The sequence below is a fragment of the Macaca fascicularis genome, chromosome 8 (genome assembly GCF_037993035.2).
Source record: "Macaca fascicularis isolate 582-1 chromosome 8, T2T-MFA8v1.1".
Taxonomy (NCBI): domain Eukaryota; kingdom Metazoa; phylum Chordata; class Mammalia; order Primates; family Cercopithecidae; genus Macaca; species Macaca fascicularis.
The window spans coordinates 126,711,126-126,731,236 of NC_088382.1; the positions used below are offsets into that span (position 1 = coordinate 126,711,126).

The following is a 20,111-nucleotide window of genomic DNA, read 5'->3' on the forward strand; positions in this document are numbered from 1 at the left end:
TAATTGGCTTTTTTATATGTTTTGGATATTGACCCCTTATCAGAAGTATGGGTTGCAAATATATTCTCCCATTTTGTGGATTATCTCTTCACTGTGTTAATTGTTTTCTTTGCAGTACAGAAGATTTTTAGTTTGATGCCATTTTGTCTGTCTATTTTTGCTTTTGTTGCCTGTGCTTTTGGGTCATGTCTAAAAATCATTGCTCCAACCCATGTCATGGAGCTTTTCTACCATATTTTCTTCTTGTAGTTTTACAGTTTCAGATCTTATATATATCCCTGTAATTGATTTTGAGTTGATTTTTGTATATGGTGTAAGATAAGGATCTAATTTTATTTATTCCTCAAATACTCATTGATACCTTGTTAAATGAAAGTTTAATATCCAAAATTAACTGTATACTAGATTTACCATTTAATAAACACGCTAGTTTTTCTCTGTTCATCTCCCATTAGCCTATCTCCCACCCTTCTCTGCCTAAGAGGCTAACTCTTACAGACTGTATTTTGCAAGCTTCCTCATCAGGAGCTTTCTTCCAGTTGGTTTTGGGTTATCAGAGGCATTAACATACAGTTGGAAGGCTGGAGAAGAAAATGTCTGGTGATTGATTTCTTACTGCTTTGGCACCAAATCTATGGGTTACCATGATTACAGTTCCTGCTAAGTAGCTGTATGTTCTTCCTTTGACTTTGGCTAAGGGTTGGTGACAGTTTTCCACTTTTGTTATTCCTTCTGTGCCTCACTATCCACTGCTTAATCCCTTACCCATCCCACTTTTCTGAAAGCAGGCTCTTTATTTGACCATCTAGAGTGAGTTCAAGTATATATCCATAAAAGATATATGTTAGTTGTCTCTTCATTTGACCCTTTATTAGGAAAATGCAAATATAGTGAATACATTTTGAAAAGTCTACCCCTAATGATGAGAACAATTAGAATATGCTTGTGTTTATTCCTTTTTGCATTTTGTAAGAGATAATATTTCATCTTTAATATCTAGTATACATCTAATCAAGGATAACATTCATATTACCACCACAATAAGATCATCCAGTTCTTTATATTTCTTTCTTTCTTTAAGTCCGTTTTCTGACTTTCCTTCACAATGTCCTCCTTTTTTCTCCACAGTATTTTATTTTATTGTCATCACCTACCTTTGATTTTATTTTCCTCATTCACTCCCAGATGTTTTATGGATCCATCTATGTGAGCTATTTTGTCAGTCTCTACATTAAAGGGACATAAAAAATGAAGCCCAACTGAGAACATCTTCATAAACCAATAGCAATTTCACCCCCCACCAAAGAAAAAAAAACTGCTCAAACCCCCAAATCCTACTACTTTTTTTTTTCAAATGTAGGGGCCTTTTTGTCCAATTTTTAGGATTAGCAATTCAAATCTTTATTTCATGTATCCAGACTCTAGAGTCCTTGTGCATGTAAAATTTCCGTTAAATTTAATGGGATCTTTGGTACAAAATATACTGTGTCTGACATTTATGTGTGATGTAAGAGTAGTGTTGCATCTGAAACTTTATTTCAGTTGCTGAGATTGCTTTATATCTTTTGATTTTGGATCATTTTGCTGCATTTCCATAGCCACCATTGTGATTCTAGTTGAAAAATGTTCATTTTCCACTTTGTAAAGTAGATGCAATTCTGCATGCTTGAGTGCACACTACTTCTAAGGCTAGAGCTTTTTGTTAGTAACATTGCTTTTGTTTCCTTCTCTGGTTCCTTTTATATTTCTTTCTCTCTCTCTCTCTCTCTATTTTTTTTTTTTTTTTGAGACTGAGTCTCACTCTGTCACCCAGGCTGGAGTGCAGTGGCATGATCTCCGCTCACTGCAACTTCCTCCCGGGTTCAAGCAATTCTCATGCCTCAGCCTCCTGAGTATTTGGGATTACAGGTGTGTGCCACCACATCCAGCTAACTTGATTAGATGTATTTTTTAGTAGAGATGGAGTTTCATCATGTTGGCCAGGCTAGTCTTGAACTCCTGATCTCAAGTGATCTTCCCCCTCAGCCTCCCAAAGTGCTGGGATTACAGACGTGAGCCACGGTGCGTGGCCGATACTTCTTTCTACTCTACAAATAGTTCTTGCTTTTTGACTTAAAATAGACCACTATTCTTTAAAAAATTTCCTTTGCAATCCGGTCTCTCTCATTCAGTACCATTTTCACCTCACCTATTCAAAACTCTTTCCCTTTGGAAAATAAATACCCTCTTATAAGTTTAAGCCAGTTTCTCATAAGAGATATTTTAGCCTAGAGAATATTGTGATCTGAGTCACATGGATCATAAAACCCAATGGCACAGTGGATGACATGGCTCTTCTGTGATCTGGTGCCTGCCTAAGTTCCCCATCAGCCCTCCACAAACAGTTCATAGGGTTGGTAGGTGGGATCTGACAGTCTACTCATTCTGTCCTTTCTGCTTGTTTATGAATTAAGGTAGATGGCATTGGGAAAGTTAATCTTTCTTGCCACAGGAGAGTAAGTAGAAGGCAGCATCATACTTGGTTAATTGGGGTGTGTGGGTGGAGGTGGTTCTTCTTTCCCTGTGACAGAAGGTGGAAGACTTCGAAATGTACCAGAAGGAGACAGATGCCAACTGTGAGAAGAAGGTAATAACTACCTAAAGGTCTTTAAGAATGAAATGTGTGCATGTTTGTGTGTGTTTAAGTTGTTATGATTTTAGTGCACTGGAGAATCTGATATTGTTTCTAAGTGATTAGATTTACTCAATTTGGAGGGCATAGTATTATAAGCCTCATGATCCTTCCCGTGGACTTTGTATGCTGTGGTTTCATCTTGAGTCAACATGGAACAAAAGAAAGAACACCACTGTTGGAGTCTAAGAATCCAAACTCTAGCATAGACTCATGAATTTGGGCTTGTTTTATCTTGTCTAGTTCCTAGTGTTTTCATCTATAAAATGGGAATAACTACTTTTGACTTGCTTACCTTAGAGGAGATAGTATTATAAGCCAAGTGTGCTTTGAAAATTGTTACATGCTATGTGGATGTATAGAATCGTTATTTCAGGGGGCATCAATGTCATAGCCACAACTATCACTAACACATTGATAATATTTAAATTTTTATCACCAACCCGAGTCTCTCCCTTGACCTCAGATCCATATTTTCAATGATCTGCTCAATATCTCCTTAAATGTAATTACAGGCACATCAGTTCAATATGTCTTAAGTGATACTTGTCATCTTTTGAACCTGCTCTTTGTACTCTACCATGTTTAATGACACCGCTATATTGTCACTTAAAACAGAAATCTAGTAATACCCTTTACTCTTTTCCATCCTTCATATCTCATTAAAAGAGTAAGATCTATTTATCTGCCTCTATAAAATTGCTTGATTCTATTTGTTTCTCTCCATTATCACCCGTGTTCTAGGTTAGGACCCTTGTCATTGTGGGAGAAACAAATGGTACATGCTTTACAATGAACGTCTTGGAATTCTGCATTAGTTTCTTTTCTTAAATAGGTCTATAGGGAGAAAACCAACAGCAACAGTCAGTACTGTCTAACCAGCAAGTGAATTCGTGCCTTTATGTAGTGGAAAAGTTACAGAAAGAAGTTAGTATCCAATTTTAGTGAATAAACTCAATTTCTATAACTAATATAATCTAGCAAACACAACTTCCTATAACAAAAAAATAGTGAGCAAAGACATATGATCACAAACATAGTAAACAAGCTTACAGTAACCTTGAAATTAAGAACTATAATTCATAGGAGAGAACTGTCTTTCTGGTTAGGAAGCAAAATATTACTGGAAATCCTCCTCCCTCTTTTAGCTAACTGGGCAGAATCTCAAGTTTATAACAATAATATATGAAGTACTATAGGTTTAACTTTTCAATAAACCTGACTAATTCTTTCTTTATAATTCTTTTATGAAAATGAGCTTGCAAATATTTCTTAGCTTCTTCCATATTTTTATAACAGAGCATAGATTTCTAGTCCAGTGCTTTGCAGTCTCAAGGACTTTCATACCAACAGCTTTCCTTCCTCTTGAGAGTTCTCATAAAATGTCATTGTGATATGTGCTTTGTGGCTTCAACTGCAATTTTAATCAAGTTCAAATCAAAGTTTGGGTGAGTTTACAATTTTCTCTTTCTATAGTCTTTTATTGGACTGTTTAAATCACCTTTTTATTGGTTTTCTCATCTTCAGCTTCACCTTTCTCTAGTCCATTCTTCATATTGACACCTATGACCTTTGTAGAATGCAAATGTAATCAAGTCACTTTCATATTTCAAACCCTTCAGTGGGATTTGAAACCCTATAACATGCAAGCAGAATACCTTGATAGGGTGTACAAGTTTCTCTATGATCTGGTCTCTCTTGTGTCACATTTGTCTAGTCTTTTTCCTGTCCCCTCTGTCTCAGATATCTCATAATCCAGCCTTTCAGACTACTTGTAGTTATTCGGATACACCATATGAGTTTGTGTCTCCCTGTACCTTTACCTAGAATTTCCTCTCTCATTACTTTCTCTTGCCCTCCAACCTTGGTGAAATCCTGCTTTCTTCTTCCTCTCTCTTCTTTTCTCTCTTTCTTTGGTATTTAAACAAACTTTCATTCTGAAATAATTTCAGACTTTAAAAAATTACAAAATAGTACAATTTTCTGTACCCCCTTTAGCTAGAGTTCCTTAGCTTTCTAGCTGCTGTTCAGTTTTACTATATCATGCCACATATGCCAATAAAATTTATTCTAAGCCTTTCCTATCAAAGCATCCAGGTAACACCATCTTCCAAATATTTTTGGTTAAATAAATGTCTCAAGAGGAGAAGTCTATTTTTCTATATTTACTGAAATTGTGAAGAGCTAGAGTTTTTCCCTTTGGGAAGGCAAGACAGCCGAAGGTAATCAGATATGAAATTGGTTCCTTCTGCCTTTTCTTGGCTTCAGAAATTTAAACTGCAGCGAATTTTGAGAAACAGTTACTCATCAAAATGAATGAAGAAATTGCAGAGCTCTCTGCCACAGTCATCATACCCCCATATTCTGATTATCTAAAGAAAGAGGGAGAAAAAGTGGAGTGGGAACTTCCAGGAAGAACGAGGCTATTATTAAACACAGGAAGTATTCTTTTCTCCAGGACACACCTATTCCAGTTTTTAGCTTGGGGTTCAGTTACTCTTTCTTCTGTTTCTTTCAACTGAACTACATGTCACACTCTTTTTTAATTATTACCTTATTTATCTGTCTCCACGGGACTCTGATTTCTTCAAGGAGAAGGGTCAAATAGTCTTTTTTTTTTTTTTTTTTTTTTCTGGTGGCACCTATTAAAGTGCCTGGCAAAGAGAAGGAATTAATGATGTTTGTTGACTGACTGACGGACTGCATGATGAACTAAATCAGTAAAGTGTAGCAGCAATTAGCAAAGGTGATCTTGACATTTGCAAAATGTCTTTAAAAGGGACATTTCAGCATTAAAAGAAGACAAGATCTATTGTGATGACTCTTGGTAGAGTATGTTCCATTTCTCTAAATCTTCTTGGCTGACATAGGTAATTATAAAACTTTTGAAGACCTACTGGAATGTTTTTGGATTCTGCAAAGTTATTAGCAAATGTAGCTCTTGATAGACCACCTGTTTACACTCATGCATCTTGGGATATTCTCCCAGGTTACTCCTTTCTGAACTCTCCTATGTGACCTAACTGAGTATGGGCCACTGGCAATCTATTCACCCAATAAAGATTATGCCTCAGAATCCCCGGAGGAGCTTGTTAAAAATACCAATGTCAGGGCTCTTGCTCATAGTGACAAAGGGAAGGCCTTAGATGGAAATTTCAATGTTTTTGCACTTCAAGCTTCTGATTCTTTTCATCATTCTAAAAAGAAGAAAAAAAATCTTATGGTTGCTAATATAGGCACTTCTATGCTTATTTTCTCTAATCAATAAAACAAGGTACTTTTTCATTTGAACTTTTTTGATGTCTCTTTCCTTTAACCTCTTAATTTTCTCAGTGAGAATGAAGTGTATCTCAATTTGTATTCATTTCTTGTCTATTTGATTAATACTCTATGCTATTGGCATCGAATTTTGGTTTTAATCTAAGGTCTATGATCTTTGGATGCAAACCTATAAGAATAAGAGAAAAACTAATACGAAGAATGTGGCTACTTTATTTCATCATCTGTGAGATGCATATCTCTCCTATCTTAAAATCTCTGAAACTGATTTTAATTGATGGCATTTTATATTATCTCTCAGGGAGGCAGCAGTTGTGAAGTGGTTGGTATGACCTATACATGCATTCAATATGTCAGCATCAAAACTTGTTGAATGGATGTCAACAGCTTGGAAAAAAATCCTGGAGACAGAAGTGGATCACTCATTTGAACCACTAGAAACCACTTGTTCAGATATTGGCAATCTTTCTAGAGCAAGTCAAAGAAGACTAGCTGTACATAATTGCAAAACTATGTTAAGAAGACCTAAAGTAAAGTTGGTTTTTGGTACGGATTTTAGAAAACACTTTATTATCAACTTCATCATTAGCACTTTTTGTGGCACAGATTGATACTGTGTAGAAGAAGTTGGATATTAAAGACTCAGTGAAAAAGTGATGAAGATTAAGACTGAATTTTAGAGAAATGTCAGGAATACCTCAGCCAGTTTATTTCTCTTACATTTTCCTTTTCATGTATGCACAAAAGTAATTTATGATAAAAATCTATGATTAATTAAGCCAAAACTATTCTTGCAATAAACGTAATATAAAAATTCTAAATGATAAGACAGTCTTAGGTTATAGTTTAATTAGCATGATTTTTTTTCTTTCTTTCTTAGAGGTTCCACAGTAATGGAGTTTCTTCCCGTTGATGGATAGATTCCATGAAATGAAGTAATGAAAATTCTAGTCCTACTGCTTGCTTCCTAAGTGCCAGACACTCTTCCAAGCAAGCCACATGTATCAACTCATTTAGTTTCCACAAAACCCTATGAGATAGGTGCTATTGCTGTTCTCATTTTACATAAAAGGAATGAAGTCACAGAGATGTGATTCTGACTTTTGGCTACTTTCTAGATTTTTTTTTCTTTTTTCCCCCCCATGTTGCTGTGTCCATGCATGTGGCTACTTTCTAGATTTTAAAACCATGACATTCCTCTCTGACACTCAGTTCCTCATCTGCAAAATGGGCATCATAAAGCTCATCTCATAGGACTGTGGTGAAGATGAAATTAACTGATATATTTATATTATGTCACTTAGCACATCAAAAGGTTTAAGTAAGACAATTCCAAAAGTTATGAATTCTGTGTCTTTTTTCTTTTTTTCCACTGTGTTGTCCAGGCTGGAATGCAGTGGTATGAACACAGTTCAGTGCAGCCACCACTTCCTTGGGCTCAGGTGGTCCTCCCATCTCAATCTCTTGAGTGGCTGGGATTATAGATGCATGCCACCACACCTAGATAATTTTCTTATTTTTTTGTAGAGGTGGGGTTTTGCCATGTTTCCCAGGCTAGTCTTGAATTCCTGGGCTCAGGTGACCCACCTGCCTTAGCCTCCCAAAGTGCTGGAATTAAAGGTGTGAGCCAACGTACCTGGCCTGAAATCTCTTTTTTCTTTCCTGCTTCTTTTTCTTTTCTTTTTTCTTTTTCGAGACAGAGTCTTGCTTTGTCGTCCAGGCTGGAATGCAGTGGGGTGACCTCGGCTCACTGCAACTTTTGCCTCCCAGGTTCAAGTGATTCTCCTGCCTCAGCTTCCCGAGTATGTGGGATTGCAGGTGTGGGCCACCTTGCCTGGTTAATTTTTGTATTTTTGGTAGACATTTTCGCCATGTTGGCCAGGCTGGTCTCGAACTCCTGACCTCAGGTGATCTGCCTGCCTTGGCCTCCCAAAGTGCTGGGATTACAGGAGTGAGTCACTGCACCCAGCCTGAATTCTCTTCCTTTTACTAATTAAAATATTCACATCGTAGTCAATGTTGGTTGCCTGGATGGCTTTTCTCTTGCGCCGTAAAAGGATCTTTATTTTGTTCACATATCTAGCACCTCCACCAAGTAGCCCATGTGTCTCAGGGTAAACTAACCAAATCAGAACTCTAGCAGTGACGTTTGATTATTTTAAGCTTCATTGTACTATTCTCCTTGCTAACAATGGGTTCAGGAACCCAGGGCTAAGCCAATCAGATCATGACATTTCCGCTAAGAACAAGGAAATGGCATGGGCATTTGACCCAATGGGATATAAAGATAAGTTGGTGGGTACTTCTAGAAAAGGATGCAGTTATAGGAAATATATATGTTTCCAGACTGTGAAGCCCAGCACTGCCACAGTAAGGAACACATCTAAAACAGCTACAGAGAAACAGACAACGGGCTACGAGGGTAAGTCAACTGCAAAACGTACCACAATTTTGAATTCCCAGTTGTTAAACCGAGTCAATTCTTTATTGTTTAGACTAACTTGAATTGAAATTTCTGTTTTGTGTAGCTAAAAGCATCCTAGAATCCTAACAGAACAAATATCTCTAATCACTTTGGTAGTATTTTTTCCAGGCCTTCTAATCTGCACTTGGTGTACATTGGATGCATCCTGACATCACTATCTTCATTTTAAAGTAAGGAAATGGAGCACAGACAAGGAGCGAACACAGAATTTTCTTTTCTTTTTGCTTCTCAGTGATCTTAACCACCCTATCTTTCTTAACCTGATATCTGGTATAGTTTTTTAAAAATCTGTTTTTTAAGATTCACTTTTACTCTTGTTTTACAAATAATCCATGGTCATTATAGAAAAAGTAGAACATACAGAAGCAAAACTGAATATAAAAACAATTCATATTTCCACTTTCTTTAAATAACTGCTGTTAACATTTGGTACATACCTTTTATTTTTAAATTATTTTTCTTTTTCAATTTTTATTTTAGATTCAGGGATATATGTGCAGGTTTGTTACAAAGGTATACTGTGTGATGCTGTGGTTTGGGGTACGGTTGACCCTGTTACCCACGTAGTGAGCATAGTGAGCAGCCCTTGCCCCTCCCTGTCTCCCTCCTCTAGGAGGCCCCAGTGTCTACTGTTCCCATCTTTATGTCCATGTGTACCCAGTGTTTCACTCCCAATTGTAGGTGAGAACATGTGGGATTTGGTTTTCTGTTTCTGCATTAATTTGCTTAGGATAATGGCCTCCAGCTGCATGCAGGTGCTGCAAAGAACATGATTTCATTATTTTTTATGGCTGCATAGTATTCCATGGTATATATGTATCACATTTTCTTCAGTCCACCATTGTTGGGCACCTGGGTTGATTCCATGTTTTTGCTGTTGTGAATAGTGCCACAATGAACACATGGGTACATGCATCCTTTTGCTAGGACAATTTCTTTTTCTTTGGGTTTATACTTAGTAATGGGATTGCTGGGTCAGATGGTAGTTCAATACTTAGTTCTCTGAGAAATCTCCAAACTGCTACTCACAGTGGTTGGACTAATTTACTGTTAAAATTTTGTTTGTGGTGGTTTGTTTTGTGCCAAAAATATCTATCTTAGTAGAAACTGTTTTCACCTAAATATTTAATCTTGTTTCATTTTATTTACTTTAATATCTTCCTCCAAAGTCATTTTTTGTAAACTGCAGAGTCATCTGCATTTTACTGTTGGTGAAATTGATATCATGGGTGTCAAACTGTACTCAGGGAGGTAATGAGTGAAAGGATCAGGGTGTGGGAGAAAAACCCTAAAGCACAGGCATGGTGATAGATGTTGAGGGCACGGTGAATGTATTAGTCTGCTAAGGGTGCCATAACAAAATACCACAGACTGAGGAGCTTAAATAACAGAAATATTACAGTTGTGGAGGTTGCAAGACCAAGATCAAAGTGTGGGCAGGTTTAGTTTTTCTTGCAGCCTCTCTCCTTGGCTTGCAGATGGCTATCTTCTCACTGTGTTCTCACATGACTTTTCTCAGTGTGCAAGCATCCTTGGTGTCTCTTCCTCTTTTTGTGAGGACATTAGTCAGATTGGATTAGGGTCCTACCCTAGTGGCCTCATGTAACCTTAATTGCCTCTTTAAAATCTGTATTTCCAAATACAGTCATGTTGGGGCTAGGACTTCAACATATGAATTTTGGAGGACTGCAATTCAGCCCCTAACAAAGGGAAATAGTGGGGCTCTGGTGATCTGGAGAATGAGCATTCTTTTGTCCTTTTGAAGGAGACCCTCCACTATTTGGCTCCCATTAATTAGTGCCACAAGGGAGGAGGACTTGGCATTGTCAGGTCTGCCTTTTCAGTTCACATTTGGAATACAAGTTTTTAAATAAAGTCTTCCAATTTCAAAAATTGTCACCTAATAACAAAAATACGTGTCTGTGGCCAGCTGTCTGTCTGTGAAGTCTGGATTAAATAGATAGTAATTGCCGATTCACAACAATGGTTTGTTCTGTTAGCATTTTCTGCTCTTCTCATGCGCTCTCTCCTCCTCTAGGTACTATTTCACTGCAAATAGTCACAGGATGTTGGAGTTGGACTCAAGTAGTAGCCCAGCCTCAGTCAGACATGGGTCAGAAGTCACTTAGTTGTCATTAGTTATCTTCTGAGTCCCTGAGATAGAATTAAGTCAAGTTTTGAGAAGTCAGCTATTCTTCAATAGACTTATTAACTGTAATTGGTTCCACTAAGATAGAAACATATAGTTATATTTAAAGAATCAATAGTCTCAGTCAATTATTAAAGTAGGTCAATAGCTACTGAGAGTCCAAGGACTAATACCATGTATGCAGTGATCCATACCCTGCTTTAATTATAATTGGTCTAGGTCTTTAAAGCACAGGGCACTGTCTAGATGAAGTATGTAATGACTCCCTAATGATGAAAAGTAATGTGTATATACAGAAACAGCAAGAAAGAACCAAATGACTAAAAGAGAAAAAAAAAATAGCTGATCACAGAAAATGCACTTTCAAAGAATTTTAAGGTTGAGAAGGTATTTCTTTCTTTTTATATCAGTTTAGTGGTCTTGACTGAGTTCCAGTGCTTCAGGGTTTTCAGGTACCAGAAATCCAACCAGGTAGGTGGTTAGAGAGAACAGTGTAGAAGATCCAACAAAAGGCAGTTGACGGTTGCTCAGGTAAGGATAATGATCATGATGATGTGAAGGAGAAGAGCAGACAATTTGAAAACAAGTGAATGTCGTGTGATAGGACCTAAAAGAATAAGTAGAGTTCAGGACTCTGAATCAACAGATAGGATTGATAGAGAAAGCCTTAGTTTGGGAGAAACTGTAAGAAGTGTTCAGTCAGGACTAGAGAATTAGCCTGTTTTGTTTTTGGTTTTGGTTTTGTTTGAACTGGAGCACCAGAAGAGAAGAAAAAGCACTAGGAAGTTTGACTTGATGCCCAGACCAGACAAGGACAAGAGCTCGGGAGAAGGATCTGATCTTGCAGTTGGAAGGAAAGGAGGCTAAACAGTTTTCAGGAAAAGCAGGCAGAAACCAGACAAGTGATTACAAAGTCATTGGTTGCCAAGTGCAAAATAGAACCTGTATTGTGACCATGGCTAAAAGACATCACACCACTGGAAATAGAAATGAGTAGCTCCAGAGGGACATCTCTTCTCCATTGTGGCAGAAATCATGATCCTTCCCGAATATTCTATTTGCTTTCCCCATACTTCCCAGGTTCCTTCCAATTAGAATCATGTGACTCCTTTTGGTCATTGAAAAGAGAGCAAAAAATAGCATGTGTCTCTCCCAAGTGGAGGCAGTGAAAAGTGCACGCACTTTACCCCTTGTAGTGGATGCTATGATATGCGGCCCAGATCTGCTCTTCAGGACTGAGGCTCTGATTCCTCCCATTGCTGACAGCTCTCAGCTGAGTTGCTCTCCTGGAATTATCCTCAGTAGAGGAGAGCCACTTTACTCAAGGTCATAACCTCTCTCTGGGGTCAAGACAGTCAAATGACTGGTTAATAAGGGATAATAAAGGCCCAGGTCCCTTGCCTTAAGGTGAGACAACTGTGAAGAACCAGTGTAGCTCCAGGACTCCCTGTTAGATTGGCCAAGACCTTTGTTGTTACAACATAGTTCAACAATTGTTTGCTCAACCATTTTTGCGCTCTCCCTGGCAGATGTCAATCAGAATTCCCTCCCCAATAACCTTTCTGCACAGAAATCTTTATCTTGATCTGTTTTCCAGGTAGCCTGACCCAGGACACCTTCCTTCTACTGATGTTTAGATCATGTAGCTATGAGATGGCAAATAATGTTACAATCTGGATCTGTGAGTGAAACAGAGCCTTTTTGGACCTGCAGTATACATGCTGCATGAATCAGCAATAAGCCTTTATTGTACTAAGCCACTGAGATTTGGAGATAATTTGCCACTAACACCTAACCTAGCCTATATTGACGACTAATTACACTCACTGTGTCACCCATGTCCTTGATCCTCCTGGTGGGCTCCTCCTGCCAAGTAGCATCTGATCAATTGATTTCAGGCTACTTTCAAGATAGCCTCACTGAGCTTTGCCATCCCAAGATAAGAGCACAGAGATTAAGTAACAGAATCCTTATATATTCAGTATTTTCCTAAAACTTGAAATATTTTTGACTATAATTTTCTCTGAGAGTAACATAATGGATCTCTTTAATAGATGAGACCTCTTGAGGCCAATGAAATACAACAAGGCTCCTTTATTTCTATTCCACACTTTGTTATTCTCCCAAAGCTGAGGTGGGAGGACAAGTGGAGAAGAGGAGAGGAATAAAGAAATTGGCCTCTTACTGTCTTATACTTGTGGAGTCTGCCAGTCAGAATTTCTTTCCCAAGTAATCCATGAAGAGAGGACTGGTACCGCATTAGGAAACCATGTTCCCCAAGTTTTGTAGTAGGACTAAACAGATGTCCCTGAGCAGTACATGTGGGACATTATGACTTTATGTATCAAATTTGACCCTTTTATCACATAAAAGAAATCAGGAAAAACTTACAGTTTTATTAGAGTGTTCCAGAAAGATGCAACCATCTCTCTTTTACCCCAGTAGTTACCTCCTAATCTTCCTTGTACAGTCCATTGTTCAAGCCAAGTTGTATTCTCTGAGAAATTCCATTTCTTCCCCTTAGGAAGCATCACTTTTACGGGCAGAAGTCTTGGCTTTTTGGGTCTTCTAATGTTTAATAAACCCTTGGACTTTTGTGTTTTTATAGGTGTGAACTGTCACTCTAAAGCAAGTGGGTGGGGAAGCTCAAATCCCTAAGTATATCCTATAATTCCAGTACAGTCTCTCTATTAAAGACTTATAACTAGTTTCTACATGAGCTACTTAAAATCAAGGACATCTTGCCTGAAGGAGTAATGAAGAAGTTACAGTCCTCACATGAATGGAATTTTGACTCTATTCCTTGCAAAATAATAACCTTACAATTATTGAGTTAAGGAGTGTTTGACCTCCCCTTCTTCCTGATGACATTATAAAGGTTTGTATTTGTGTCTCTGAGGTATGGGAAACAAGCAATAACAAACCCAAAGAGATTGACTTTTTTAAAATGTTCAAATCCTTCCTTTAATGAGGTTCAGGGAATTAATTCTGTTTCTGGAACAGAAAGGCACATAACAGAGAAAGAGAAATGGTTTTGTCTACAAAATCTTCATTTTTTCCCTTGGCTCTTTGGCAAATTTAGAAAAAACTGTAACTTATATTTATTAAGCAGTTGCTATATGCTAGGAAGTTTACGTACTACCCTCTATTATTAAATACTCATGACAACTCTGTTTTTTAGGTGGGAAAAACTAAAGATTAGATCTCTTAAGATCATACCATTATTAACAGTACTCAGCATAGTGAGGGTTTAAACTCAATCTCTTTGACCTCCTGACCTTCTACCCAGTTCTTTTCATTGGTGTCTCTATAATGAATAAAAACTGTAGAAATTACTAATCCTCTAGAGATTTCATTGTTGATGTCTACACTAAATGGAATTCCAAGTTGTTTCCAAACGTGAGAATATACTGTTAGAATTATTCAACTCTGAAGCAACTCACTCTAAAACAATCTTAGCATGTCATTGGACAGATGAATTGTACAGTAAGGGATCCAGAGAAAAATATGAGAGCCCTGCCTAGACAAGTATTATCAGCAGCATAATAACTTTCCCTTACTATGCCTTCATTATGTGGCTGGCACTGTGCTAAAGGGTTCTTATGAATTATCTCATTTACTTCTCAAGACAATCCTAGCAGGTAATAACTATTATTATTTTATAATGGGAGAAGTTAGACCTGGAGAATTTAATTATCTTGCCCAAAGTAATACAGGCTAATAAATGGTAGACCCAAGAGTTGAACTTGAGTAGTCTGATTCCAAATATGTGCCCTTAGTCACAAGGAGCTTATGTGAGATAACTATAAAAGAAAGTCCAAGACAAAAGTAAGATATTTGTTGGGTAAGTATGGAGAACAAAATAATTCCAAGAGAGTTGAAGGATTTTGGATAAGGGATGACGGATAAACTGACAAGTTTGGAACTGCTTATTTTTCCTTGCACATTAACTGAGTCAGGTCATTGATCTTTTGAAAATGTTTCTCCTATTAGGTGTCAAAAAATAGAGGATTAACTATAAGCAGACACTCAATTTCCTGAATCAAGATTTTGTTGGAAGGGTAGGTCTGTTACAGTTGGTTATTGACTGACAACTCCAGAGCCAACCAAGCTCTTTCACGTCTTCCAGGGAACTAACAACTGTGAGTGTCTAGTAGTAAGCATAAAGAGCCTTAACCCTGGTGACAGAAGATGAACACTCCCATTAGGGCTCCACTTCAAAATGAAATACTCTAGTTCTTAGGCAGAGGACTAGAAGGAAATTAGAGGACTATGTCACTTGTAACATTTTTGCCACCATACTAATAATGGACTTCTGTTCTAAAAGTCTAAGCATGCTTAATTTGACTTCCCAGAGCATGGAAAACTATGTGTAGCTATGTCTGCAATGACAATATATTTTTTCAAAAAGATCTCAAAATGTAACTGGCTTCCAGCAACAAAAGCACCTTACTTCTGGCTCAAACATCTATGAATTGGCTGAGGTCAAACTTAGACTTGGCTAAGTTAGGCTTAGCTCCAAGCTGTAGAGTTGGATCTAGGTGACCTCCATGTGTCTCTCATTTGCCTTGATCCAGCAGCTACCAAGGTGTTTTCTTCTCACCTATAAAGACAGAAACAAAAGAAAGGAAGTTAAACTATGTAAGCACAGTTCACATTTCTGTTTATGCTACTTCTATTAACATTGTGTTGGTCAGGGCAAGTCACATGACTAGGCTTAAAGTCAAGTGGCTGGAAAGTACACTCTACTCATCATGATGGCGCGGGCAAATTGTGAGGAATTACAATCACTCTGATAAAATCTAACATTCATAGATGGATTGGGAGAAAATAAAGTATCAAAATGAGTGCGAAGAGCTGTAACTGAAAACCATCTTAGACACAAATTAATTGTCCCCACCAATATTTTATCTTTCTTTGCGGCTGGCTGTCTGTATATAGGAGTTTCACATGGCTATCTCCTTCAGGGTCAGCATTTAAAGGTAAACTCTATGGAAAACATATTCTAGCACAGAAAATCTCGGGTTATAATGGGATTTCTCAGAAATGGAATCCAGGGATATGGTAGCTTTGAAGGAAAAAACAGTATGTGATTGGCATTCAGCTTTGTCTGGGATCTAAAAAGCTGTGTTGTGGTCAAGTAGAAAGTCAACAGTGGTAATTTACATTAGTAGGAAATGAGAAACCATTTCATAGAGAGCCAGAACTTGATGCCCAAGGATGAGGTTAAATTATGAAGCAGATGATAGGTATTTAATTAACTAGTGTGGACACCGATGACCACAAAAATGTGTTAGGAAAGCACATTTAATCTGTCTTGGGATATGTTTTCCTCTCTCAGCCTTCATTTGAGGTGGCTCATCATTTTTAATTCCTTGGGCTGTCTTTCCTTTTTCTGTTCTGTTCAAGCAACTCTAGCTAAGCCTGTATGATATCATACTACCTTTCAAGCTGGCTTCATCTTTTTTTTTTTTTTTCTCATCTTCTGCATTTTCCCTGTGTTATTCACAGATCTTATTTGTCTTGCTGTATTTTGTACTCTCTGTGAGTTTCTGGAACTCCAATCTTAGATTTTTTTTTTTTTTGATTCAGGAACTTCTGACATTTCTACCTCATTATATGCTGCTCTTAGCAACTGATGATACTTTTATCTGGCTCAATGTCAACTGTACTCTCTCATAATAGGGTAGGTGGCTTATTGTTCCACACTTCTTAGGCAGATCTATTGCTTCTTTTTAATGTTTCCTGGTTCCGGGTCTAAAAATTTTTATATTCATTTTAGACTTTTAAACAGTTTAAGTATAATTTATGTCTTCCACTTCTTCCTGTGCAGGTATCTTACCCTGAAGGGGAGATGGGGAGACAGGGAGGAAAGAAAGAAAGTAGAGGGTGGGGGAGAGAGAGATGAACAGAGAAGAAGAAAGGTAAATGTGTAAAGTGGGAAAGAAAGGGAGGAAAAAGGGATGATTGAATGGAGGGAGGGAAGGAGAAAGGGAGGAGGGACAAAGGAAGGAGAGAGAGAGAATGGAGAGAGAGAGAAAGAGAAACAGAGAGAAAGCGTAAGGCAGAGATCAAGAAAGCCAAGAAAGAACTTGGAAAGGTGAGAAAAATTGCATAGGTAGCTGATACCTAAAGGCTTTGCCATGAGGATCCCCTGACGCTATGATTGTTTTATGTGCAAGATTCCCCCCTACTATATAAATATAAGGGAGGGAGAGTGCTAAAGAAACAGAAAACTGATCTTACAAATTAGAAGAAACTGTGAAAGTTTGTGAACATTTAGTACAATGCAGATGCCCAGGTTCCCCCCCTTGATTCCTAGAGTCCAGTATTACTATTAGTAGACCTCTTTCAAATTAGAAAGCTACAGCCTTCCAACCATGCACATTAATAACCCAAATACTTGCTGAGAACTGCCACTTTGTAAGTATTCCATCACTGCCTCTCAAGTTCTGACAGTGAAAAACATGCATATCTCCCTCATCTCCCATTTCTATAAACTAGATTTGCCAGTGGCAGCTGCCGAGGGGTGAGAAGCCTATAAACTCAAGGTGTTTAAGACAAATTTGTTTTCCTGTCTGCTAGCTACTGAAAAGACAATTTAAAAATTATGCTTAAGTAAACCCAAGAAAGCCTTCAACACCTATAGGTAATACACGTGTTTTTCCAAGGACCCAGTGTGCACATAGACCCTATGATTTTACAGATGGTGGTGGGATCCTGTTGAGTCCAGATATTGGAGGCAGAGCTCGTATTTGGCTGACTGTATTAGGTGAGGTTGGTTGGTAGGTGGATCCTGATATTGCACCCAGTGCTGGAGGTAGCACATGGGTGTATCCATGTGTGCCATTCCAGGTAATGAGCTAAAAGTCCTCTCACCAAGGTGTTATGTAATCTTCTTCTTCCCAAATCCACTTGAACATGCATGCATTCTTATCCTACTTGTCCTCACTGCATATTTCACCGTGTTGGTGTCTTCCTCCTTGAAATATTCTCTTCTTTGGTTTCTATGACATTACAGTCTTTGGGTAAACTTCCATTTTATTTCCTTTCAGGTTTTCATTTGCTCCACTGTATTTGTGTTGGTATTCCATTTTCTAGCCTCTTTGGCTTTCACTGTACAATCTACCTAGGTGGGCTTTTCTAATTACCCAACTTTAAATACATACAAAATTCTCTAAGTATTTTTTCTAGCCTCAGATTCCACAGGTCTTGACTTATATAACTGACAAACTACTCAATAGTTCAGCATGGGTTTTCCTTAGCAACCTCAAACCCAGCTGAATTTTCATCTCCCATCTCCCCAAACAAGATTCTTTTTTATGGGGGCAATGGTGGATTCTTATTTCAGAAATGGTGCCAACATTGACTACTTGCCCAAATCTGAAATCTGGACTCCTGCTTCATTCACATCCCAATACCCAGTCATCAGAAACTCTTATGTTTGTACTTTTTAATATCCCTTGAGCATTTTCACTTCTCTCCATCCCCACTACTGCTTCCATTGGTAGTCATTATCTCTGATGACAGTCTGGATTATGGCAAGGCTCAGCTGGCATCACTGTGTTCATATACTAGCTGTTTGCAATCTATACTTAACACTGCAACCAGAATGAGCTTCCTACTACACAAATCATTCACACCTCTTTCCTCCTCCTTTGTACTCTTATGGGCTCCACATTGCCCTTTCTGTAAAGTCCGATACCCCAGCATGACTTACGAAGCTCCGTCATAACTGACTCCTACTCACTTCCTCATGCACATTGCTTACCTCTCCCTTTTTCACACCCTACAGTCTGGCCACACTTACCTCTTTGGGTTTTCCTGGACATGCCTTGCTGCCTTCTGCACTTGGGATTTTGCAGTTGTTCTTTCTTCCTGAAACAATCTTGATAATTCCTAATAATTTTTTTTTTTTTGAGACACATTCTCGCTCTGTTGCCCAGGCTAGAGTGCAGTGGCATGATCTTGGCTCACTGCAACCTCTGCCTCCTAGGTTCAAGCGATTCTTCTGCCTCAGCCTCCCAAGCTACAGGCACCTGCCACCATGCCCAGCGAATTTTTGTATTTTTAGTAGAGATGGGGTTTCACCATATTGGCCAGGCTGGTCTCGAACTCCTGACCTTGTGATCCACCTGCCTCAGCCTCCCAAAGTGCTAGGATTACAAGCGTGAGCCACTGTGCCCAGCCAACTCCTAATACATTTTTAAGACTAGCTTTATCTACTAACTCCCCTAAGAAATCTTCATTTACTCATTCATTTGTGCATTTACTAAATATTTATTAAGGAGCCTTTCTGTGCAAGGAGCTTGTCTTTGTCAGTTTGGGCTGCTATAAAAAACTATCATAGACTGGGTAACATAAGCAAAAGAAGCTTATTTCTCACAGTTCTGGAGACTGAAAGTCCTGGATCAAAGCACTGGGAGATTTGTTGTCTAGTGAAGTCTTGCTTCCTGGTTCCTAGGTGGTCATCTCCTTGCTGGGTCCTAACATGGTAGAAAGGGTGAGAGAGCTACTTTGGGTTTCTTAATAAGGGCACTAATGCCATTAATGAGAGTTCTGCCCTTATGATCTAAACACATACCAAAGGCTTCACCTCCTAATCCCATCACATTGGGGATTAGGATTTGAGAATATGAATTTGGGGAAAGCACATTCATTCCATAGCAGAGTTGCTAAATGCCTGGGCACTGGGTTTGTTGCCAGCCCTTAAGATGTCCCATGGCAGCCATACTTAGCTCTCTATATTTGTCAAATTGCATTTAATTTGTTTTTTATGTCAATGTCTCTCCACTAGACTGAGAGTACTCTGGGCAAAACCAGTGTCTTACTCGTTTTACTGATTTTTGTTTTTGCAACACCCAGTTCAGTACCTCACATATAAAGTAGGTGTTCATAAAAATGTCTGGAATAAATGGATGAATAAACCATTTTTTGAATTTTTTCTTCACTCTTAGAACACAGCAAGATTAGGTTCACCATTAATCTGAAAACATCTTTTTTTTTTTTTTTTCCAGTTAGATTGGCAGAGCCACTTCATCTCAGCACCTGTTCCTGAGGCAAAATCATAGAAGTCTTTCTAAAATCTCTTGCCAGCTCTTCATGGTGTAACATTCCTAACTTCAATGAGTGCAAAGGACAGAAAGCCAAGGCTGTCTTAATCTGACCCCAGGTTTCCTTTCTTGCTGTAATGTATCTTGAACGGGGCATGAACAAAACCAGTTTCAGGGTGAGGAATGTGTAATTTTGTACACACTGAAGATGGGGACATAGTTTCCTGTACAGAATCCATTTTTTTCTCTTTCAGAAGTCCTTTATTCCATTTTGGTAAATATCTGTGTGTTTCCCAGGAAGAAAAGCTTGGTCTCCAGGCAGCTTTCAGTTTCTGCCCTGCCTCCGTAGATGGTTTTGGCATTGTCACGGCAAGCATATGGTAAAACTCAATAATATTTTTTGAATTGAATTATCTTGGTGGTAAGGGAATAAACCCTGTGGACCCCACAGAGCCACAATGGTCAGGAGCTTTG

The 20,111-nt window shown here is 38.3% G+C and overlaps 1 protein-coding gene and 1 long non-coding RNA gene across 4 annotated transcripts in view; one reads left to right on the top strand and one right to left on the bottom strand.

The window, feature by feature from the left end:
* Positions 1-20,111, top strand: part of SLC30A8 (solute carrier family 30 member 8) — a 248,915-nt gene that overhangs the window by 127,742 nt on the left and 101,062 nt on the right. The gene's annotated exons all lie outside the window — the stretch shown is intronic.
* The window catches only part of LOC107126522 (uncharacterized), a 560,621-nt gene that overhangs the window by 95,055 nt on the left and 445,455 nt on the right, over positions 1-20,111 (bottom strand). For all 3 annotated transcript variants that reach the window (XR_012416604.1, XR_012416603.1, XR_010577462.2), the window contains one exon: positions 12,905-15,187. This is a non-coding gene — a long non-coding RNA (uncharacterized lncRNA). Of the gene's footprint in view, positions 15,188-20,111 lie in introns of those variants that run through there.